Below are 25572 nucleotides of genomic sequence, written 5' to 3'. Positions count from 1 at the left end.
CGACCCTCGCGTACCCCTCTGACACCTGGTGATCCGGGTCTGTAATTTACCAATTTTGACGCCCTCTGGGGTCTGTATAGCGGTTCTGTCCGCGTGAATCGCCCTCGGGCGAGATCTGTGCACCTCTTTTCCGTGTGTGGCTTAGCGCGCTTGAGGGGTACGTAGACCCGGTCCCGGCGAGGAGGGTCTGCGCGCTTGGGGGTTGGTGCAGCCCACCTGCCACGTCAGCTGGCCCAAAAACGCGATCGCAGCCGCTGGGCCTGCCCACATTCGAGAACTTTCTCGGTTGCCGCCCTCTTGGGTGCCCCGCATTTGCCCCTTGGTTCCGAGATGGAAGGGGAGTACGATGAGGAGGCCTGCCCCTATCTGCAGGATGATGAGTTTTATCAGGCGGTGGACAACTCCATCTATCGTTGCGTGACGGAGGTGGTAGGGCCCATGGAGGACCGCCTCTCTGCCCGCATCGTGGAGGAGTGTGCGAAGCTGGCAGCGGCGCAGGTGCCTCCGTCCCCCGAACTCCCGGGGACGTCCGGCGGGTTGCCACCCGCTCCGAAGAGACCCCGTGGTGAGGGACCTTCATCGGAGGCCCAAGGCGTGGACAAGGGCGCTTTCGAGCTACTTCGTGACGCCTTCCTGGCTAAGGCGACGGCGGTGCCTCCGGCGCCCTTGGTGGACCCTGGCGCTTCGGGCGACGTGTCTACGGCGCCCGCCTCCCCGATCTACGACTCCCCGGACACGGATGACGACGGGGAGTCGACCCGCTCTTGGCTCCCGACACCTTCAGCGAAGGAGATGCCCCGAGACGAGTCGGGCATGCTGGACCCGGACGAGATCGTCCACCCCCGTTCCGCGGCCTGGGCCCCGGGGGAGACGGTGGCGAAGTTTGTCGCGGGCAGGCTGCGCAAGCCCCTGGAGAAGGAGGCGAGGGGTTGCCTGCGCGGAGAATGCCCTCGGCCTACTCTGGAAGGGAAAGTGGCCATGACACCAGAATTGGACCCCAAGATGGCCACCTTCCTGGCGAAATTCATGAAGGACCCCAGGAAGGGGATCGACCGGTCCTGGCGGGCCTGCCAGGACAAGCTGTTGGATGCGGTCGGGCCCGCCACGAAGATCCTTGATATGGCGGAGGAGGCCCGAGCGAATGGCACCGCCATTTCACCGGAGGTGCTCTCCAACTGGGCCCAGAGGGTGATCGTATTTTTGGGCAACGCCAACTGTGCCCTATCCACGGAGAGGCGGCGTTCGCTCCTTATCAAGCTGGATCCGAAGCTGGGGGACCTGGCCTCGTCGGAGGCAGGTGCCGTGGCCCAGGGTGGCCTTTTCGGTGAACCTTTCATCCGCGAGCTGGGAAAGTTCGTGAATACGTTCACGTCGCTGGACAAGGCCCAGTCCAGCATCAAGAGGGTGTTCCACCAGCGTTTTTCTGGAGGGGCCGGTCGCGGCAGGGGCCGCGCGATCGGCCGTGGTCAGCAGACCAACAACCGTGGACAAGGCTCCGGAAGAGGTCAGTACCAGACCTCGGCCAACTACACCAACTTCTACCCCACGAGGGGACAGCGCTATGGTGGCAGAGGGTTCAAGAAGAACTCCGGACAAGGAAATGCCCCCGGTAAGTGTACTTTGCTTGGATCATGTTCCGATTGGGGGGCGGCTGGCAAGCTTTTACGGGGAGTGGGAATTGCTCACTGCCGATGCTTGGGTTTTGCAAACTGTGAGAGGTTTCCATATAGAGTTTTACGACCAGCCAACTCAGGCGAGGCCCCCGCGCCCGATGGTTTTCTCAGACTCCGACGGGCGATTGATAGACGAGGAGGTCTCAGACTTGCTGCGCAAGGGAGCCATCCGTCTATCAACGCGCCACCCACATGGGTTCCTCAGCAACGTCTTCTTGGTAGACAAGACGGATGGGGGCAAGAGACCTGTGATCAATCTCAAGGAGTTCAATGGGTGGTTGGTCTACCGTCACTTCAAGATGGAGGGGATCCACCTCCTTCGGGACGTGCTCCTCCCTCGGGATTGGATGGTGCGACTGGATCTCAAGGATGCCTACTTGGTCGTTCCCATCCACCCCCCTCATCGTCGTTTCCTACAATTCCTGTGGGACGGCAAGGTGTTCGAGTTCACCGCCCTGCCGTTCGGTCTTTCTTCTGCCCCGTGGTGCTTCACGAAGGTCCTCCACCCGGTAGTGGAGTTTCTCAGAAGTCAGCGGGTCCGTATGCTGGTATACTTAGACGACATCCTCCTCATGGGGCAGTGCCCAGAGGTACTGGCAGGACAGCTGCGCCAAGCCGTCGGCCTGCTTCAGAGACTGGGGTTCGTCATCAACGGCTCCAAGTCGGTTTTGGTTCCCACTCAGCAGATCACCTTTTTAGGTTTCGTGGTGGACTCGGTACAGGCGGTCTTGAGCCTTCCGGGTCGGAAGGTCGCAAAGATACGTCACCTGCTTCGGCAGACGATCGCGAGGGACCGTACGTCACTGCGCCATGTCGCCAAGGTGGTGGGTCTTCTATCGTCCTCCATCCAGGCGATTTTCCCGGGCCCGCTGCACTACAAGGCTCTTCAGCGCCTGAAGGCGCAGCATTTGCGCCGTGGGATGTGTTACGATCAGTGGGTCCCCCACACGGACGACGTGAAGGAGGAGATGTCATGGTGGCTGTCTCACATGGAGGCATGGAATGGGCGAGCGATCTTCGGGTCGGCTCCGGACTTGATCATAGAGTCCGACGCCAGCAGGTCGGGCTGGGGCGCCCGGTGCGGGGATTTTTCCACCGGCGGCGCCTGGTCGTCAGAAGAACAACAATTGCATATCAATTGTTTGGAGCTCCTAGCGGGCTCCTTCGCTGTTCGCTGTTGGACCAAGGATTCGGTCAAGGCCTGTGTCCTGCTGCGGATGGACAATATTTCGGCGGTCCGGTATGTGAACCACCTGGGAGGTCCTCGGTCCCGCGCCTTGGCGGACTTAGCGAAGGACTTCTGGGATTATTGCCTGTCTCGTCACATTGCGGTGACGGCGGAGTATCTGCCAGGCCAGCGCAATCAGGTGGCGGATTGGCACTCTCGACATCTCAGGGATGCCAGCCAGTGGAAGCTGGATCCGGGAGTCTTCCGGTGGCTACACTCCCTTTGGGGCCCCTTCTCGGTGGACCTCTTCGCGTCCCGTCTCGACCACCAGCTGCCGCGGTTCTACAGCTGGAGGCCGGACCCTCTGGCGGAGGCCACGGACGCGTTCTTGCAGGATTGGAGTCGGGAACAGCCGTTTGCGTTTCCCCCGTTCTCCATGATCATGCGAACGGCGGCTCAAATACGCCGCCAGGGTGCGGAACTGGTGTTGGTTACACCGCTGTGGAGGTCTCAAGTATGGTTTCCGGTTCTTCTGGAACTTTCTTGGGATTTTCCAATCCTACTCCCCCTGTTTCCTCTGCTCTTGACGAGCCCGGATCAGGAACCTCACCCTCTCGTCATGCAGAACACTCTCCGCCTCGTGGCGTGGAGGCTCTCAGGAGACGCTGGACGCTCCCGGGCCTTTCGGGGTCGGCTGCGCACTTGCTCTCCAAAGCATGGGCCGATAGTACGACGAAGCGTTACAGATCCGCTTGGCTTAAGTGGATGCGTTGGTGTTTACGAAGGGATTTGGATCCCATGGTCGCCGGCCTTGTTCCCGTGCTGAATTTCCTGGCTCATTTGGCCGACAAGGGTTTAGCGTATAGGACGATCAATGCTATCCGGTCGGCGATATCCGCGGGCCATGATAATATCGATGGCCATCCGGTAGGGGAACACCCTTTTGTGTGCCGGCTTCTGCGAGCGGTTCGCCTCGCACTACCGCCGGAACCCAGGTACTCCGTCCTTTGGGACGTCAATTTGGTTCTGAATCTGTTCCTGTCGTGGCCAGCAAATTCTTATCTGTCTCTTAAGGAGCTCTCGGCGAAATTAGCCATGTTGTTATGTCTGGTCTCTTGTAGGCGCGTCTCGGACGTGCGCGCGCTGGATGTTTCTGCACGCGTTTTTTCCCCGGATGGGGTTACTTTTACGGTGGGCCGACGCACTAAGACGTCGTCGCGTTCCATTTCTTATCCAGCCTTTACTGACACTCCTAAGTTGTGTGTCGTGCAATGCCTCAAAGCATATGAGGACCTGACTTTGGATCTGCGCCCTCCGGGCGAGCGTCAGTTGTTGATTGCCCTGCGGAAGCCACACAAAGCTGTCTCCTCCCCCACTATTGCTCGGTGGGTGCGTTGGGTCATGCAGGAAGCGGGCATCAATACTTCTCTCTTTGGAGCGCACTCCGCCAGGGGGGCCATGGCCTCTAAGGCATTCTCAGTGGGTGCTCGTCTGGAGGACCTAATGCGAGCTGCGGATTGGTCCTCGGATTCCACCTTCAAGAGGTTTTATTTAAAGCCGGTGGTGGATTTGGCTCAGTTGGTGGTAAGTAAGCTTTAAACTAGCATAATCTGAAGCCTCCGGTCCTGACATAGAATCGAAATTTGCCTAGCTTACGTAACGGTAAGTTTCAATTCTATTAAGGACACGGAGGCGAGGATTATCCCACCCGGACTACAGTGGTGTCTCTACCCACCCGTATGGCAGTAAGTAAAGCGTTTTCCTTTACGTTGTCAGTACTGTGTTGTTCACTGAATGCTCCTCGCCTTGTTGTCGCGTTTCCTGGGCCACCTCGCTGATGCTGTTCCTTTTTTGACAGGCAACGACGGTGCTAAACAGGACCAATGAGGCTTAAGCGTGATCTGCGCGAAGAAAGAGGAGGAAGATGATGGGAAGTCCGGTTATATAGTGATGATGGACAGAGACAAAGGACTATGGACTATTATTATAAGCAAAGAGACTCTTGGGAGTTGTTGATTTTTTTTTGTTGAACATTACGTCAATGCTTTATGTTTAAAGCATTTTTTGTTCTTATTATATCTTTTCCTGAGCTGCTGTGGTTTCTTTATGTTAATAAAGCGAAGGAAGATATAGCATAATCCTCGCCTCCGTGTCCTTAATAGAATTGAAACTTACCGTTACGTAAGCTAGGCAAATTTCAATTCTTTCTCGCATCGACTACTGCAACGCTATGTACCTGGGAATGGGTGAAAGGCAGCTCTCCAAACTCCAGTCACTGCAAAATGTTGTGGCAAAAGTACTGCTGGATCTTCCGAAGCGCCACCCAACATCTAAGAGCATACGTCAACTTCACTGGCTCCCAGTCCGTCAAAGAGTACAGTTCAAGGCCCTCTGTCTAGTTCATAAAACCATAATTGGAGGAGGGGCCGAGGACATGAAAATTCTCTTTCCTCGCTACGTCCCTAACCGTACACTAAGATCCAGCGGGTTGAGCCTGATCAACATTGCGAGAATAAAGAAAGCACGCTGGCGGGGGGGGGGGGAGGTTTAGGAAGTCTTTCTCACACCAGGCAGCTAAGCTATGGACACCACGCCCACCAAGCTTCGCCTAGAAACAAATAAGATTTGCTTCAGAAAGGCACTAAAGACCTGGCTTTTCACCACGGCCTAGTCACCCAGTAGCAGCCAAACCCTCCACGCAGCGCCAAGACGCCTCGGCATAAGTGCGCTTAATAAATATTTCAGTCAGTCAGTCAGTCTGTATAGTATGTAATGCTATGCTATGTCATTGTATGGTATGGTACTCTAATCTTTGCTACTCAAACTACAGGAGGAAGCACAATAGGACTGGCCAAACCAGCAAGATAGTGCTCTGCAATATAATACAATAGAAGGTTATCTGCCAATAATGTTGAATGGTCTATCCAATCCCTAATCGTAATAACATAAACCAGTTTAAAACATCCTTTTTCCCCATAAAACATTATAATCAAGCACAAGACATCCTATAAATCATTAAACATGAACCAAATAAGCACTTTGTAGCAAACTAAACAAGTGATTACTTAATAGTGATAGCGCAAAGCCATTAATGTACTTTAAAAATCCTTACTAAAAAGCTAACAATCTGTCACTTTATATGTGTTATGCTCCGTCATTGTATGGTATGGTATGGCCTGTCATTGAATGCAGCTGGTGGTGTTATGTTGCACCGAACAGTAGAAGGGGAGAGTATGAAAAGTAAAAGGAAACACCCACAGGAAAAGAGTTGTGAAAGCAACAGCACAGAGTAAAACCAGGAGTAAGACAACACAAAAAACATTCATTCTTTCAAAGTGCTGCAAGTAGAAGAAAAAATAGGCCAAGAAAGAAAGCAGAAGAAAAGCAGTACTTGGTTCATGCTCCAAGGATGGGGGAGGGAAGTACAGAAACAGAAAGTGTAGCCGAAGAGAAGCTAGTAGGCGCTGACCATACAGGAGACCGCAAATAAGGCTGACAATGAAGCCAACAAATGGTAAGCAAAGGTTGGGCTCTAAGCTCCCTGTACGTAAACGAAATGGCTAGCAAGCAACAGTGTATGCACTGTCTCAGGCAAGACCTAAAGATTATTGCATGAAGTATGAAGGGTTACCATTACACTTAGCCAGAATTTAGAAGAACTGCCAGTATTTTGATTTGCTATACAAACAAATGATCACATTTACTTAATGGTCTTCGGGGATGAGCCTTGTTGGAATTAGAGGCTTCCAAGAAGTAGACATTTTGAATACAGTATAAATCAGAATCCACGCTTCCTCAGCTTCAAGTGGCTGATGCGGATATCTAGTATGCAAGCAAAAGAAACATGCCACTGGAGTCAAGCTATCCTGGCTGAAGAGGGGTGAAACTCCGAAACCGGTCATAGGATGCTTGTTTCCAGTCAGGGAGGACCTGGCCAGGCAGTTCAGGCTGGGCTGTTCCCATTGGGCACAGGGTCAAGACTGATTTGCATATGGCTGAGTTCAAACTGGAATGACATGGTGAGCAAAAAAAAAAAAGATGGATTTGAGCCATATCTCTGTACTGGGGTGAATGTAAGAAATTGTTCTGCATTCTGTCTTTCAATTGTAGCTTTTGCATTTGTCACCCCGAGTGGGACGGGTATGCCCAGACGTGGGTCCCGTGCTCTCCATGCCACTGGAGTCAAGCGATACTGGGGGTGAATGTATGACATTGTTCTGCATTCTGTCCATCAATTGTAGTTTTTGCTGATATCTAGTATGTACACAAAAAAATAACAAGCATTTGGAATGCAATAGGTCTCGAATTGCTGAAAGTTTGAGCTATTGGCATTGCTAAAAATAATGCAATGCCAAAAACTTTCAGCAATGCGAGAGCAACTGCATTGCAAATACTTGTTCCCCTAGCAATTATTGTGCTCCTCGTATTTGTTCTAAATGTGCTGAGTCTTGCTGATTTTGTGAAATGTGTTTTATTTTTTCGTGTTCACAGATTCTCATTTACTCTCCTCCAAATGCTTGGTGACTTTATGTGGTTGCACCGGCAGACTCACTCAGATGCACGCACAGCCTTCATCTTTCCTTTCCTTTTATTAACCTTGTCTGGGACACAAGTCTGGGAAACGTAGCAGCGTATGTGTGTATTATTACATATGTGTCTATACGGAAGGGCACATCCATAATGAGAGAACGAGGGAGGATACATCATGGAATAAAAGAGAAAGGGAGGAGTTGAGGACAATCGCTGTCGCTGAACCACGGGGGCCAAACGCAAGTAAGAACAAGCATTTGAAATGCTATAGGTCTCGCATTTGTTAAAGTTAGAGCTGTTGTTGAAAATGACCATTTTTTTACTTTTTAATTTGCAGTTGAGTAATTATATTTGCATAGTGCTATTGCCATTGGTATAAAAAAGCAAAAGAAAAAATCAGTGTCATGTTTAACTCCAATAGCTCTAACTTTAACAAATGTGAGACCTATTGCATTGCAAATGCTTCTTTTCCAAGCCAGGGTGCAGTACCATATGTGGCTAAAAGATTCATATGGATTTGCAAAATAAATATGTTATAGGTATTAAAGTGTAAAAATAATTTAACTGCATATTTGTAAAACACTGCAAAGAAAAGCAATATATAGTGTAACCTTAACTGTTAGTATAAGACATATGACTTTTAGTACTGGGTGTTATAAAAGACAAACCACAGATTACAGAACACGCACATTATACAGCACGCCCAAAACCAACATTGCACAGAAAAATATAATATATTATATATATATATATATATATATATATATTTATTACACACACATACACATATATACACAATCTGGAATGGGCACTGATGAAGCCATTGAGGCGGAAACGCGTCTGCCCTGCATTTCCAGAGACCCTTGAATGACAGCACTTGAAAGAAAATAAAGCTTTTCTGACCCTCCGGAGCAGTATCACCCTCTTTTCTTAGTTGAGGAGAGAGCTTGGTTGGTATGTTGTGCCAGCTGCAGGTGCTGGCTGAGTGACACGCCCTCTCGATATGGAGCTACGCGGCTTACCTGCACTTTTGGTGTTCGCATGGGACTGCAACGGGTTGCCCCCCCCTTGGCGTTTGGATTTCTACATGGATTTTTTGGCTGGTTGGGGAGAGAGGAGGCGAGATTACTTGCCTGATAAGGGGGACATAGAACAGCTTTACCACCCGCAGGGCTGCGGCGGCGTGTGGATCCAAGCAAACACAGTTTGGGACATCACAGGGTGTCATAAGTTGTCCAGTCACTGTATGGGCACTTACGAAGGACTACACCAACCAGAATGTAGCAGTGAGGTTGTGGAGCACCAAGTGCCTTGCAACTGTGAGGCGTAGGAGGTCCGATGATCATGTGTCTGGGAGTGGTTACAGGCGGAACAACTATAGAAAGGAACCCCCCGGAACAGCAAAAATACACAATCTGGAATGGGCACTGATGAAGCCATTAAAGGCGGAAACGCGCCTGCCCTGCGTTTCCAGAGACCATTGAATGACCGCGCTTGAAAGAAAATAAAGCTTTTCTGACCCCCGGAGCAGTGTCACGCTCTTTTCTTAGTTGAGGAGAGAGCTTGGTTGGTATATACATACATATATATATATATATATATATATATATATATATATATACACATATACACACAAAGACACACAGTAGAGTAGAAATAGGTTTTATTTTAGCAAAACACAGTATATTACAGAATTAGGACGAAAAAAAGCTTTGGCAAAAATAAAGGAAGAAAGGTGCCAAATTTGAAGCTGGTGATGAGTTTGAGTATTGCCGTGGTCCCAACATCATGTGAATCTGGGCAAAAAAATGAGTTTCCTTGTATGTAAAAACATATGTTATGGCCTTAACTACCACCATTTGAATTCACTTTACTATGTTTGGGTACATTTTTTGCTCTAAAAGCAGGTGTTAATAATGAATTGCTGTGGTGTGCACCAGAAAACCCTAGCTCAAATAAAGCACTAAATTAAAGGCTAACATTGTTTAAAACAAATGGCATGTTACACAGCTCTAAATATAAAAAAGAAAACCTACTCTGCAGCGTCACGGGTTGCACAATCAAAACACATGTTGCGCAGCATACAACAACAAGCGTTGCGTGGCCTAGCAGCATGTGTGTTCGGGAAAATCCTGTAATGTTTTTTTCTGTATGAAAACGTATTATGTCTTTAACCCTTTAAATGCAGCTGAAATTTTCACGCAGTGCGGGAAAATTTCACGCGTGCCCAAATCAGACGGTTCCGGGCCGTCCGACGCACACACCATCTGTGTTGTCGGATGGCCGGGGGCCATCAGACGCATCCAAAGGGTTAAGTGAGGTTTATAAAAAGTGTAATGTCTTATGGTTAAATAAACATATTGCAGTATGGATGGTACAAACATTTTGCAGAAACCTATAGTATAGTGCAATTGTTTTGAAAGCAGGATGTTAATGTATCCAGCAAGGAAATAGTTCAGTCCATTGGTTGAAAGTTCACAACAAACTGTGAAATGAAACAGCATGTGGTAAAGTATATGTTCTGTTTACTGTCTGGGTGCAAATTAACCATATAGAAAAGATTGCGATTCTTATAATTAACAAAAGGCGTTCCGATGCAAATGGGAAACAGGATGTTTAATTGCTTGGGTTTTCAAATCAAAAGAAAGAATGCCATATATGCACTGTTGACTTCAAAGGCCATCCAATCCAAACAAAAAAAAGTGTTTTACATTAAAAATGAAAGAAAACATTTAACTAAAGAGACAATTTATTTTATTTTCTATGTAAGAAAATGTATTATTGTTTTGCGTGGTGTTATTTAAAATTACTTTCAATACTTTTGCGTGATTTTTTCACTATTAAGTGCTGTGGTGCACCCTGGAAAACCCAGGCTAAAATTAAGGACTCATTTAAATACAGTTAATTTCACTGTGAAATGTGTCCTAGGGAGAGGAGCGACAGACAGGGAGGGGGTAAAACAGATTAGAAGGGAAGAGGAGGAGATTGGGAGAAGGAGAGAAAGTGTGGAGAGGGTGGCTAAGAAGCAGATGAAATAAGAGTAAGTGAGGGCGAGAGTGGGGTAAAATTAGGAAAGAAGTGGAACAGGGTAGGAGAAAATGTTAAAAGAAAACAAGTGAGTAGGGGAGAAAAGAAAGAAGGGATCCGGTGAGATAGGCAAATTAATGTGCTGTAAAGAAGGAACAGAATGTGGAAGAGAAAGGTAATTGTGGAGTGGATGTGGCATGAGGGAGAAAGATGACGATTCTATGGTTGGGGATTAAAGTTTAAGTGTGCCAAAAACATGTATTTACTTTGTGTGAACGTAAATGTGCTTAAGTGGTGTTATTTAAAATCACTTCAATACCTTAGTGACTTTTTTTATTATAAAAGTAGGTTTTAATTATTAAGTGGGGTAGTGCACACTGGAAAACCCTAGCTTAAATTATGCACAAGTTTGAAGGATAATATTGTTTACATAAATAACTGTGCGCACATGTACCCCTCCATCTCCCCCCATATGTACTAAAACAAATGTTAAAAAGCTTGGCGTAAAGCAGAGGCCATGAGAAGAGTTAGGTAAAGTGGTGTAAAGCAGAGTAGCATTGAGCAGTGGTGTGAAGTAAAGACGAGTGGTGTGGAGTATAGCAGAGTGGCATGGAGTAAAGTAGAGTGGTTCTGAGCAAAATGGCGTGGAGTAAAGCAGAGTGAAGTAAAGCAAAGTTGAGTGGACTAAAGCAAAGTGGCTTGGAGTAAAGCAGAGTGGCGTGGAGTAAAGCAGAGTGGCGTGGAGTAAAGCAGAGTGGCGTGGAGTAAAGCAGAGTGGCGTGGAGTAAAGTAGAGTGGATTGGAGTAAAGCAGTGAGGAGTTGAGCAAAGCGGTGTAAAGCAGAGTTGAACAAAGAGGAGTGGTGTAAAGCAAATTTGAGCAAAGGAGAGTGGTGTAAAGCAGAGAGGCATAAAGCAAAATGGCATTGAGCATTAGTACAGTGGAGCGGAGTAAAGCAGAGTTGAATAACGCAGAGAGGTGTTGAGTGTAGTGGAGTAAAGCAGTGTGGCGTGGGGTAAAGTAGAGTGGCGTAAAGACCAGTGGCGTGGAGCAGAGCGGCATTGAGCGGAGTTGAGTAAAGAAGAGTGGCATGGAGTGAAGTATTGTATTGTAATTGCATTTATATAGCGCATAGTTGCATTTTATTCGCAACATCAGTATTTCAACTCAGCGGAAGGTGGATGAATCGGCCCAAGAACTCACTGATGCCATTACCAGAGCCGTTGACGAACTAGCCCCCCCTCCTTGAAATCTGCAGCTAGACAGAAGCCATCTGCCCCCTGGTTTTCTGCTGATCTGAGGCTTCTCAGACAAAAATGCAGACAGAAGGAACGTGGCTGGCGTAAATCCTGGGCTCACAAAGATAGAGAAGGCTATAAGAGCCTACTACGAGAGTATAAAAAGAGAGTCATCAAGGAAAAACAGGACTATTTTTCCAACCTAACCTGCTCTCTAACATCCTCCAAAGAGCTTTTCAAAATTGTAGACTCCCTCTGCTCTCTTCAGGTTCCTGACCCAGTAGTTGCTTCCCAGGAGCTATGTGATGACATATCAAACTTTTTCTACAAAAAGATAGACGATATTTACATAGCCCTAAAGTCGCAGAGGAACTTGCTTAGTTCTGAGGACTCCTCGCAAATTACACGACTGGAAGCTTGGAATAAAGACTCCCCTCAGTCCCTGGAACACTTCCCTGCTCTCTCTCTAGAAGATCTTAATAGCCTGTTGGATAAAACAAAATCTTCATCCCCACTTGATCCAGTTCCTCTGAAAGTACTTAAGAACTGCAGAGACATCATTCTTCCCCCGATGCTGGAAGTAATGAATGGAGCCTTGGAACAGGGTATCTTTCCGTCACTCTGGAAGAGAGCCATCGTAAAGCCGCTTCTTAAAAAGACCACCTTAGACCCTGGAGTGCTGAAGAATTTTAGACCCATCTCTCTGCTGCCGGCCCCTGCTAAGATGTTGGAGACCCATTTGAATTTCCATCTTTCAAACTTCCTTGACACCTCAGGCTTCCTGGACGGGTCCCAACATGGCTTCAGAAAGCTGCATAGCACGGAGTCTGCCTTGACGAAAGTCATGGATAACATCCGCAGAAAAGTAGATTTGAGTCTCACCACCGTACTGGTGCTGCTAGATCTTTCAGCAGCATTCGACACCCTGTCTCCCCTAACTTTAACATCTAGGTTAAGGGAGGCAGGGGTAGATGGACCGGCGCTCAGCCTCCTGAGCTCCTTTCTACATCAACGAGAGCAGCGTGTCATGCTAGGTGAATACCTCTCCCCTGCCAAGTCTTTGCAATGTGGGGTGCCACAGGGGTCGGCATTGAGTCCGACCCTATTCAACATCTACGTGGCCCCCCTTGCAAGACTAGTAAGATCTCAGGGGATGGAGGTAGTGTCGTATGCTGACGACACGCAGATTATGGTATCCCTGACCCACTCTGTAAGTGAAACTGCTTCTAACTTTAGGGCCTACATGCAACTTGTTGCAGAGTGGATGGTCTCCAACTCCCTAAAGTTGAACGGGGACAAGACAGAGGTCCTGGTCTTTGGCAAGGACCAGGACATGTGGTCAGGTGATTGGTGGCCTCCTTCTTTAGGTAGCTGCCCTATACCTACACAATCTGCCAGGAACCTAGGCGTCATCTTTGACACCCAGCTCTCCATGGAGCTTCAGGTCAACAGAACGGTGGCTACCTGTTGGGGTGTCATCAAGACCCTGAAAAGGATCGTGCACTATCTGTCCCCACAGGCACGGAAACAGGTGGTGATTGCCCTTGTTGGCTCAAGGCTTGACTACTGTAACTCAGTATACGCCGGGGCCAACAAGGGCCTGCTTCAGCGTTTACAGGTCATACAGAACGCTGCAGCGCGGTTTGCTCTCGCTTTGCCCTGGTTGGCATCTATGACCCTAGCGAGGAAGAACCTCCACTGGCTCCCCATTCCTTCAAGGATCACTTTTAAACTCCTTTGCCTTACATATAAGGCTCTAACTGCAGGCTCGGCTGATGCCCTTGGTTCATTACTCACCAGATATGTTCCGAGCAGATGCTTACGATCCAGCGAGCTTAACCAACTGGTAATTCCCAGAGCCAAGAAGGCTAGATGGGGGAGCAAAGCTTTCTCCATACTGGCACCTCAGACGTGGAATTCACTCCCCCTTGAAATCAAACTACTTCCTTCCCTCGACCTCTTTAGGAAGTCACTGAAAACTTGGCTCTTTATTAAGGCATACCAGTAGGCTCTGTTCCGGTCTACTAACAGCTTTTTATTTGGTTTAGGCGCCTTGACGCCCACTGGGCATAGTTGCGCATTACAAATGATATTTAATAATAATTAATTTAATTAATAATACCCCTGGTGAGGCATCAAAGTGCTTTTTCGACGAGTAGCACACTACTGCAGAACCCATAAACGATGAGTGGCAAATTAGTATAATGAAATATGAAAGTAATTTGAGTGGTGGATACGTAGTCACTTATTTGGCTTGAGAAAGGATAGTGGAGGGATAGAAGAGGAAAAGGGCCTGCATTTATATAGGCATATTAGCAACTTAAATACATGTCCTTTTAAACATGGAGAGAAACTTTTCAAGAACTGCGGTCACACATGAAAGTTCAAAGGAACAGCAGTCTCTTGACGAGGTGTCAGTATTTCACTTTATTTCTACAAAGAGGCATCAATGAAAACTGATAATTGACGTAAACAAAAATCTCCTGTGAATAGTGTGGTACAACAGAACCAGATAGACTTGTAATGCATGAGCACAGCGTGTGCATAAATTAAATCCATGAGGTGTGGTCGTTGCAAGGCTACAGATTGAAAACTTGCCCGCATTATGCTCCTATTCAACATCTTCAAAACCAAGGAAAGGCAAGGAGTAATTTACATTTATTAATTGATGTGTTCAGCTCTGGGCAACAAAAACTCAATTATGAAACAGCGTTCTCCAATTAAATGTCACTAGAGTTCTATTGCATACAATTGTTATACATGGGGTTTCTGGTTGGCTAGGGCTTGCGCCAAAGCCAGGCAGAAACCACCAATCTAGTCAGGGCAAGGAAGTCACCCGCCAAGATTAGCCCTGCTCCCCCCCTTGGTAGCTTGGCACGAGCAGTCAGGCTTATCCCGGAGGCAATGTGTAAAGTGTTTGCGCGCGCACCCAGCAACACCACCCCAGGCCCACCACAAAGGAAACTCCACACAAGGTTATATATAAAAATAGCCTTTGTATTATACCGAACACATTAGATAATAAACACACAATTTACACTGTGCCACTGGCACAGGCGGAATTTACAGGGGATTATATACACAGGATAGGGCCACCTGGACCACTGTCTGGAATAAGCACTTGGTAGAACTAGCACTTTGTAGAAATAGCACTTCTAGAATATATAATACTTGTAGCACAAAATACTCATTGGATAGCACAAAATACTCATTGGAGAACACAACCAGCAACCACTGGTAAAAGGTAGGAACACACTATGCAACCCTAACCACCTTAGGCATATATCACGCAGGGAACCATGAACTCACGAGCATAACTATACTAGGTAAAACGACCCCCTAAGCATAAAATCACATTTAGAGGTATAGGCTTAAAAGCATTGCATATGATATAACAATCAATCACATTAGGCAGATAATTACATTTGCGCAAAAGATCACAGAACTGACCCCAGGCCAACTTGGCCTCTCAGGGGCTCTCAGGCCCAATGTCCAGAATGTCTGGGCTGGCTGCGCAGGCAGCCAAAGAAGAATGTGCACGGGTTCCTGGCCTAAACGAAGCAGCTGCCCACTAAGTGCTGGGCAGCTGGGGAACTGAGCCTGGCACCAGCGTGCCTCCTGGCTCTCCTCTGGGGCTCTAAATCATCAAGGAATGCCCCAGTGGGTGTGGGAGCTATGTAGGCTTTAAAACAATGTGCCCGGGAGCCTCGTAGGCTCTAAAGCAATAATGCCACCACTGGTGAAGCGGCCCGCTGCCAACCGGGGCCGCTCTACCCTCTGTAATGCCCGTTGTAGTCTCGTGATACAAAATGCCCCCTGGAGCCTTGTGGGCTCGAAACAACAATGCCCTCGCGTTGGAGTCCTGCTCTGGGGACTCGCGAAACAATGGCCCCTGGAGTTCTCGTGGGCTCTGAATGAAAAGTGGCCCCCAACGTTGAAGTACAGCTCGGGGGACTCTTAACAACAATGCCCGTTAGAGCTTCGTGGGCTCGGAAGTTCAATGCCCCCTTAAATGTGGCCCAAAAATGAAGATAGCACCGGCCGGAGGTGGAGGGGCGGGCAACGGCAATATGATCCGACGCCCCTTTCACAACACCGAACCCCGGGGCCCCACTCACCGGCTTTGCAGGGTTCCTCTGGCGCTGCTCCGGTCAGCGGGCGGGCTCTTACTGCCGGCGGGCTCTTCTCAGCAGCAGCCCCTCGGCGGTACCTCTGTGCGTCTCCCTCGTTGGAGGCGTTTCTCACCGGCGGGGAGTGTCCCTGGTCTCCCTCTCCACAAGGGAGACCAGCCAGCCGCGGGTCGGCTTCCTTCAGGCAGGGGGAAGCGGAAACGGAAGGTCACCAGGCACTGCCCGGGCCGCGGCGGTGAACTCGAACTCAGTGAGAATGAGGGATAGGCTCCCTCAAGAGGCACACAGCTGCGGGGTAGGCAAAGTCCAGGAAGAGTCCCTAGAAAGGCAGGTGGGGCAAAGGCTGGGCCCAGGGGCCAGCTCACAGGGCCCTCCAGCAGGGAGGCAGCAACCAGTGGGGGTATCCTCCTAGCGCCCAGCAGCAGCAGGCCCCCCCCTTTCTGGTCAGGAATAAGAGTTAACATTTTACATGGGGTCACAGCCCCTTTTTATACACATAAATCCTTTGTCTGAGGCTGCAGGGTTAAGGGAAAACCAGATGCAGCTGGTTTTGGAGCACTGTGTTGTGCTCAGCCCCTCTCCTCATTCAGAGGACAGGCTAGGGTCATCAGTCGCACCACAGGGGGCGGAGCCAGCATTGTGGAGGGAAAGCCCAGCCCCATTCAGGTCCCAGGTGCACTCCTCCCTGCCATTAATATGCAGATCTCTCCACTCACCACCGGGGCAGACTATCCTGACTCCTGGAGTCAGGCACATCAGCCAGCTCCAGCCAATCACAAGCCAGACAGTCATTTCACCTTTATTACACAGACATGCCAACTTTTAGAAGTGGCACTTCCACACTAGACACATTAAAGCAGCAACATCATCGCGCAGCATTTAATCACACGAGTCCGCACATACCAAACTCGCCCCTGCACTCCCCACACATCAGGAGCTACCATGGACACACATATTCCCCATGCATTCCTATGGGAGGGCAGGCCTACCTCACAACATGCACTCAGAGTGCGCACGCACTTTACACTGGGACACAGTGTTTAAGTGCGCAGAAGCCAAAAACAACCTAAGCACAACCAAGTCACATATCAAAGCAAAAGGTTTAGGGGTGAACCTGCCAGAAGGGCCAAGTCCAACAATTGTAATTCAGCCAGTGACAACAAATGTGAATTTCCCGTAAGAAAGTGATCTCCCACCACAGAGTCATCCAAACACTTATGCACAAAAAAATTAAGAGCATCACTTTAATGTAGTAAAAATCAGTTGTCACCGGCATGTTTCTCACTACTACATAAAAGATTTATTTGCTGCCATCTAGTGTTATATCAAGGTAAAACACAGAAAAGTGAATCGAGGATTTCAGATCCGGTCATATTGACAGCTTTCTATGGAAGTGTCGCAGCACATTTTCAGTAGTTTCACAGAGGTTTGACATGCTCCACTTCCTTCTAAAGACATGTTTTCCTTTTTCATAAAATAAAAAAAATGAACATGGGATAAAATACACTGGTAATTATCTTTGCAGTATATATCCTGCCTTAAGGTGTATACTTTAAAAGGTTGCCACCAATCGGCATGGCACTTTCAAGTTTTTCCACCAATGTTGGATCAGCACTCCTCCTTCGTTGGGGCAAACTTATGATAAATGCACTGCATAATTTACTGTCCCAAAGATGGAGCGGTGAAGCATTCTGTTTATGACTCCCTTGAATTCTCCAAATAAGCTGCATGTTTTGTTTGGATCGTTAACTTGTAAAGGGCACCGTGGGTCTCACGCTGGAGGCATTTCGCCTTTATTTCAAATGTAAAGGTGCTTAATTTATAAAAATAAATAAAAAATATAAGTGCTGCATAGATAAATACTTATAGCTGCTTCTTTGGTCTCATTGGTAATTCCTCATTTTAAGTCCTCTAGGCAGTGCTGCAGCTGCATCTTTAGTCCTATCAGTAATTCCTTATTCTAAGTCCTCTAGACAGTGCTGTTAGCTGCTTTTCTGGTCTCAACTGTAATTCCATATTCCAAGACCTCTAGACAGTGCTGCAGCAGGTACTCTAGTCCCAGTGGTAATTCCTCATTCTAAGTCCTCTTGGCAGTGCTGCAACTGTGTCTCTGTTCATAAATGCACTACACTCCAAACAAAACACATAGGTAAAGGACATTGTCAATTACACCGCCAATACTTCCAACTCAAATAAATGCGAGCCCTATTGCACTGCAGTTCCTGGCTGCCAGCTGTGCTTGTGCCACCCCCTTTTGTACCACACATCTCACTCCAGCAGGCTGATGTGATAATCCACAGACAGAGCGAGGAGTTACCTAGTGCTGTGAACTGTACGCTCATTTAACTTATATCTACACTCCTGCAAAGAATCATTATTATTATTTAAACTGACACTTAATAGTTCATCTCCCTGTTTCCCATCAGTATTTCCACCCACTCACCCGAGAACCCGACACTTCAAATAATTATTTTTTCCATCTGATTGATCAGACTTCAAAAAGCTTTGGGTAATATGTCCTCCTTTCACTTATTTGCTGGTAAATTACCTGAAGACCATGCTTCCATACTGGGTTAAAGTTTGCTGTGTCTTTTTATTTCAATGGTACCAGATCTTCGCCTGCAGACACTTAAGATGCCTGCAGAGATCCTACATATGCATACACAGTTGAGGATGATTTAAGAGTGTCAGCATGTAGAGGTGCACCAGCCTGGTGTGTAGTAGAGAACAGAGAAGGTGGATTAAAGAAACTACATGCACGCCTTGCAGGAGTATTGTGCCCCGACAAGCTCAAATGTACACAGCTGCATGTGGGCCAACAAATACAATTTAATAAGGAAGGCATTTCATGCCCACTTACTTTTTGGGTCAAAAAACCGGCGGCCATTACTCAATTAAACTACTGATCTTTAAGAGTACCACAATATTAAAATGCCTTATACGTAGTGCACCCCAAGCCCCTTCTCAAGTGCACCTGCTTCCTATCCTTTACCTAAAGCAAGAAATAATATTTAGCATAGACTACGCGGCAATGTGTCACGCCTTCAACAAGTGATGTCTTTTTAGTCAACAGGGCACAGAAATAGTGAAACGACAAGAAAGAGACTGGTGCTTGGTGAAGATATTGGCTAAGAAAAAGTGTGACTGGATTACCATATCACAGATAAGATTTCTTGTGGCATCTGCGTAGCACTGACTTGTGGTGAATTAATGCTACTGCACAGCTAATAACTAGAGTTCAACTCCTTGCAATAAACGTGAGCCGGCCATGAACTGTGGTAGGATCCCACAAAGAATAGAAAACTAATTGGACAGAAATATCATGCACAGTTGGTTGTTGTCCAACAGTTTATGAAATTTAACTAAGTGCAAGGAGTTACATATTTAAAATTCCTTTGATCGGAGAGCATCTTTCTCTGTGAATATCCTTGTTCAGGATAAATAACTTTAAGTGAGGACGTGGCATAGTAAGCTCATAAAATGTCTACTAGGTTGCCGTGTCTTACAAGCCCGGAACATTAATGGCTGTTTAACAACAAGCATTTACAAAGCAATAGGTCTCGCAGCATTAAAGTTTGAGTTATTGGCATTGTGTATGACAATGCCAATAGTTATAGCTTTTGCAAATATAACACCTATAGCATTTGTAATGCAATATGTGTTGTATTTATGTGACATATGTATTGATATTACAAATAACAATGGCTTTTAATTTTTTTAAATAATTAATACTTGAATAAAAGTTATTGTAATTGAGTCGGTGGAATGGTGAAGTGGGTGGGGCAGCAAGTTGTAGTGGAGAGAAAGGAGGGTGAAGTTGGGAGAGAGGAAGGTGAGACAGAGAAACAAGTTTGAGCAATTGGCATTGTAAATGACAATGCCTTTTATTTATGTTTTGGTTTTTAAAACATAAATGAAAGGCATTGTCATTTCCAATGCCAATAGCTTAAACTCACGTAAATGCATGACAATAAAATACCGATTTAAATTCCGACACCTCAGATATTTCAAAAGATTCAGTTTGACACATGTTGCATGACACAGATAAGGAACCGGCTCCCCTCCTTAAAGTGCAAAGAATTTCAAGTAACTAAAATAGCCAGCTGTGTTAAAGTTAAGGGGTCTGGTAAAAATTAAATGTGTGTCCTTAAAACAAAAAAAGCCCTATCACAATTTGTACATTTTATGAAGATGCCACTGGAGTTTTTGCAAAAACAGTACAAGTGCTTGCTGTTTTCAAATAAAATATTCTGCCCTACTCGGTAACCAATGACATATTTCCATCTGTGACCAACAGGCCTTTCATCCATCATAAATAGATGAAATTAAAATGACTATTATAAATAAAAAATCTGTTACTTCTGCACAAAAATACTTTTTGGGTGGCACATGGCTTATAAATAATAACCGTGCTTATAGTATAGCTTGATGTTAGCTTTTGAAGCTAGCTGACAATTGAATATGTGAGACATTTTTATTTAATTCATAATCTGTATGATGTACTTGAAAAAGACACTTGTGACGTCACGCGAAAGCTACCACTGCTTTATTTTCCCAGGGTCGGCCTAAGGCTCTTTTAAGCACTGACATGCACGGGGGCACAGTTTGTGTGCCCCCCTCAACTGCTCATAGCCCACTGCAGATTTTGGACCATACATGGGGGCTCACCTCGAGACGGAGGAGGCGGTCTGTTGAGATGATCCCGCCTGCCATTTTGCCAGAGGCCATGGGAATGATCCCCACCTACCAGTGAGCCTGAGACCAGCTCTGCACCGAGCTATAGAGTTTTGCTTAGGTGCATTTTCCTGCCCCACCGTCCCCGCTCCTGACAGCGAGCCGCGCTGGGGAATCTGAGCGGGTCTGGGGGCTCCCCGAGGCAGCGGATATGGGCAGCTGTGGTGATTTCACCTGCCAATTTGCCGGAGCTGCGGGAGAGACTCCCACCTGCCATCGAGCCTGAATCCTGCCCTACATTGAGCGACGGGGGTGTAGGTGTTGCTGGGGTACAACTTCTTGCTCCGCTGACCCCACTCCTGCCAGCGAGCTGCACCGGGGGCTCTGAAGAATCAATGGCGACTCTCTGGGACGGCCTGTACGGATCCCGGTACCTGGTACCTGCCCAGGCTCTGCGACACCCCCTAATCACCCGCCGGATCAGGTGGGGGGAGAGTACTGAGGTGAGGAGCGATCGGCACTGGCCCCGGGGGAGGAGTAGTGCCCCTAGGGGGCGAAGGACGTTATCTCGGTGCTGAGCACGGACTTGGACCCCCGGGACCTACACTCCATCGCAATTGGTGGTGATTCATCGCTGTCCCCCCTGGACAGTTGGGATAGCGGGGGAGACTGGATAGCTTCATCTAGCAACTTTGCCGGCACTCAAGCCTAGCTAGGTCTGTGAATCCTGCCTTGCTGTGTCACGACAACATACTTCTCCACACTGCTTGAGCCCTGGGCCAGCATCCGAAAGGCACCCCTTTAATCCTCGGGGCTGATCTGGATCGGATCAGGCTACAGCGCGAAACAGAAACCTTGCGTGGGGCGGGACTTCCGTCTTTGGAAGCCCGCGCACGCGCCCACGGAGAGAGGCAGTGCTGGTGACGCGGGGCTCCCATGCCCGAGGGGGAGCCCCGCGGAGGCTGCAGAAGTGTAGAATGGCGGTAAGTGGGGTTAGTGGGGGGGTGCGCATGTATGTATGTATGTATGTATGCGGCGGCGAGGGGGGTGGGGTCTCTGTATGTGTGTGTGCGTGCAGGTGTGCTCGTGTGTGTCTCTGTGTGCGCATGCGTGCAGGGAGAGGTGTGCCTGTGTATGTTTGCGCTTCCCAGGAGACAGCCACAGGGCGCGCGTTCGCGTGGCCTGCGCCAATCGCCTTTTGCGAGATGCGGGCGGCCAAGTGCTGTCTCCTGGGAAGCAGACTCAGTAACAAAAGATCTCCTGGCGGACACAGCGCTAAAGCGCTGTTACGCCACGAGACCTAAAAAATTGTACTTGTATTCCCATGAATGGACTAGCCAATAAACTACAGCTGGATGCATTAAAAGCACCACTAAACACGAACCTGTTTCCAAAGTTGCAACATTCACTACTGCTTCGCAGCACAAGCCTTTCCTGGCAGTTTCTAATGTTAAGAAGAGTGGGCGTGTGCTCAGTCACTCACTTGCAAAGCTGCATGTAATATCCAGGTGCACCTTTGACCGTTTCCATAATACAATGAGGAATGGGCTCTAAAGCCCCAAAATGTAAGAGCACAGACCATGCTAGAAATGGGATGTAGATGACTGACCTTGTATTAGGACTTAAGTAGTACTTAGAGTAACTTCTAGACCCCAACATCGAACTTGCTACATTAATACCCGATACGTACCTAGTTTCTTAGATGGTATGACCCTCAGCAAGTCGTTACATGATGTATCCCAAAAAGCACTGAAATGTCACACAAAATAATCTGAAAACTGCTCAGCTATGCGCGTGAGATGGTCAAGATCAACGTGAAGTCATTCAGACAACAATGTGCACACCAACTCTCCATGCAACACGTCTTTAAAGCGTGTCCTCTTTCCAAACAGCATCGTGGACAACATTATTTACCAGAGACCCTTACTCTGCCAAAGCTGCACCTTCATCGTACCTTCAGAGAGAGTCCAGGCGATGTAATAACTTCTTCCTATTCAATGGGAGCCGCCATGACACACAACGTGTTCCAGGAACGCATGCGCGACCTACCATGTGCAGTCGCCATCTTGGGAGGGAAGAATGTAGGGACAGACAGAACATCAAAATGAAACGCAAACTCCCTGAAAATAAGTATAGCGGCCATCTCACATATGTGGATTTATGAGATCCTATAAACAAGAAGAAGCAAGCGCTTTGAAATCATATCCATTTCTGCTTAACTAAACATGTATTTCTATTTTTTATTATACTTTTACATATAAGAATTGAAAAATTACATAGATGTAATAAAACAAGTCACTCCTTCAAACGACAACAGTATCTGTTGACAACGCAGCATTTGAAAAGGTTACCTATCAGTGTTTGTCAGTATTCTTGGTTGTCAGTCATGTCTTTCCTTGAGATCAATGAAAAATTCTGTCAGTCGAAAATGGCCGCTACTGTCATTAAACGCTATACGTGTTTCCGTCAAGTGCCTAGGAAGCCCACACCGAGGCTTGCATCGCAAACCTTATAGTGTACTACGGGAAACGACTTTACTAGAGAGTAAAACCTATACCGTCGCTGTTGAAAATGATTGACGCACGACTGTAACCAATAGTTGTTGAACACAAGGTCTTGTCCAATCATGGGTGAGTATGGGGTGGGGTTTGACCTTAACAATCATGGGAGAGTGCATCTTTCCGTAGCCGCAAGAAATGGTTTGAAAGACTTAGAGGTTCAGTACGTGGTGTCTGCAATCAAGGGTAAGAATGCAACCTGTTTGTTGATAATTAGAGGTGGGCGAGCCAACAAATTAAATTAATAAACAGAGAGCCGAGAGGTCTGGCTGGGAATACAGAGCACGTGCCTAAGCCGAGCCCTGAAAACACATGCTCTATAAATCATGCAATGTACCTCATATAAAATATGAAAAAAACTCTTCAAAACTAAAAAAGTGTATTTCTTTAAGATGTGAAAGCTTTTTTATTAATAGGGCACGTTATAGCACTGCGAAATACTTATTGAAAGTGATAGTTTGTAGAACTCATATTTGAAAGTGCCTTCTCAAAAAAAAGTTTTGGGGAAATAAAATACTTGCTGAGATTTATCTAGGTTTTTTGGTTTCAGCCCGTAATGGTATCTATTTGGTATTTCTTATGTTAAGGCTTCGTTTTTACCTCTGAGTTTATTTTAACCCCTTACCTACGGGGGTAATTCCCCCACGGTGCGGGGGTGTGAGCGCAGCGCCGCGGTGCTCATGACGAGACCAGCTCGTCATGAGTCACAGTGGAGCTGTGCTCATGACACGCTGGTCTCGTCACAACCCTGCCCACTGATTAATTCGCCCGCACAGGCGGGGAATCAATAGCGCGTTGGCGGCACAGAGCCGTTATGACGAGACCAGCTCGTCATGAGCACAGCTCCGCTGTGACTCATGACGCGCTGGTCTCGTCATGAGCACGGAAGAGGTTAGATGCAGCACGAAGTCTACTTGTAAATGTAAATCGGTATTTGTAAAGCGCAAACTACTCACCCTTACGGGTCTCTAGGCACTAAGGGCCGTCGTGGAAATTAAGTGAGCTATTGCCCAGAGTCACATGGTGCTGAGCAGGGTTGGATTGGGATTGAAAATCGTCCCGGGCACGCAAAAAAAAAATCGGCCCACATTTGCATAAACACTCCTCAAATCACTGCTTTGGTATAATCGTATAATAAAACTAGGGGGGGTCTAAAAAAATGCACATGTTAGTTTAGTGAGGCCGCTTCTACTCAGGCCCCCTGCCCCCGCTCAGTATGTGCATGCATTAATGGGCCAGCCAGCGAGACAAAGGGAGTGACACCTCTGTTAAACTGAGGTAATGAGCGCCCATCCGCCACTAGAAAGGCCACTCAGACACCCACTGGGCCGCTGGCTGTATTCAAACAATAGAGACAGCACCCAAGTAGCCTCTCAGACTGCTCAAAAAAGCAGCCCACAGCATAAATCAGACACCGGCCCCTCAGGCATTGCCCGAATGCCCGCGTTACCAATCTGGTAATGAGGTGAGGCCAGACCCGGGGATCAAACCGTGAACCCTGTCCTCCAAAGTCAGCTGCCCTGGCCTCTGAACCATATCTTTCCACTCGGCCGAGTGCTTTACATGAGCACCAGTTACATTACACAAGGTCACATGCATTGTTTATAGACATGGGAAGATTACCTGATTTGTACAGAATCACAGAATGTTGAGCCAACGCCCAGACTCAAGCATAGTTCCCCCTGTCGACCTCTCTGACCATACCACCACACACTGGGTAGCGTGAGGGTGACAGGCAGTAACTATATGACCGCTTAGCTCGTTATAGGCTCGAGATTCCAACAGGACCTTGAGGTGAGCCAGGCTTGAGTTGTCAGTGGCTTTCACGCCTCTATTTTTTAAGCTTTTATATGTCTTGGCGAAATAAAAGTTGGCATTTATGTGTATATGTAATCAACAAAAGGAAGGGCCCCTTGGAGAAAAAGTATTAATGGTAGCATCAACGCATATAATTAAATTTTAAATCCGAGGAACCATTAGGGTGCTATCAGTTGACATTAGTTGCACCTAAATCGGATTATTAATTTAAGATGTTTTACAAATGATTCGCTTTCTCTTTTGTCTCTTGTGTGTTTTTTAATAATTGGTATATCATGTATGTTTATAAATATTTTTTTAATGTGATTTTTTCACTTTTTAATATTTGATGAATAATTGTACAATAAATTTGCATTGGATTCTATACCATTTTAGTTTTTTCTCGTAATAATTTTAAATAGTTTTCTGTTATGTATAGTTTAGGAGTATTCTGATCTCTGACACTAATGTAATTGAAGGGTGTTTGAATTAGAAAGTTGAAGTTAATCAAAAGGAGACTAGCTTAAGTAAAAATGGTTACCGAAAATTATTAATTTTTAGTTCAAATGACTCAAGTATGTTTTGTCAGGGGGTAATGGCACCTGGTGAGTGTGCTCATGAAGCCCTCACCCACCAACTTAGTTGGTGGCATGCTTCATCATCGGGCCCACCCAGTGACACCTAGCGTGTCCCTTGTGTGCTTCGACGCCTCATTACAGCGGTAATTAACTTCATATAAGCCCGGGGATATATACTAGCTTTCTGGTCCTCTCTCTC

The 25572-nt window shown here is 47.3% G+C and overlaps 2 protein-coding genes across 2 annotated transcripts in view; one reads left to right on the top strand and one right to left on the bottom strand.

Moving 5' to 3' along the window:
- Positions 1 to 22518, bottom strand: part of SURF6 (surfeit 6) — a 110176-nt gene extending 87658 nt beyond the window's left edge. The window contains exon 1 of the mRNA XM_086924736.1: positions 22395 to 22518. The gene's annotated coding sequence lies outside the window, so the exon portion shown is untranslated. The remainder of the gene's footprint in view (positions 1 to 22394) is intronic.
- Positions 22519 to 23083: 565 nt separating this feature from the next.
- MED22 (mediator complex subunit 22) overlaps positions 23084 to 25572 on the top strand; it is a 38456-nt gene continuing 35967 nt past the window's right edge. The window contains exon 1 of the mRNA XM_086924735.1: positions 23084 to 23184. The gene's annotated coding sequence lies outside the window, so the exon portion shown is untranslated. The remainder of the gene's footprint in view (positions 23185 to 25572) is intronic.

This window comes from Lissotriton vulgaris, chromosome 5 (assembly GCF_964263255.1).
Source record: "Lissotriton vulgaris chromosome 5, aLisVul1.2, whole genome shotgun sequence".
Classification (NCBI taxonomy): domain Eukaryota; kingdom Metazoa; phylum Chordata; class Amphibia; order Caudata; family Salamandridae; genus Lissotriton; species Lissotriton vulgaris.
Note: the sequence above shows the minus strand (reverse complement) of the source record. Positions and strands in the feature narration are given on the sequence as shown.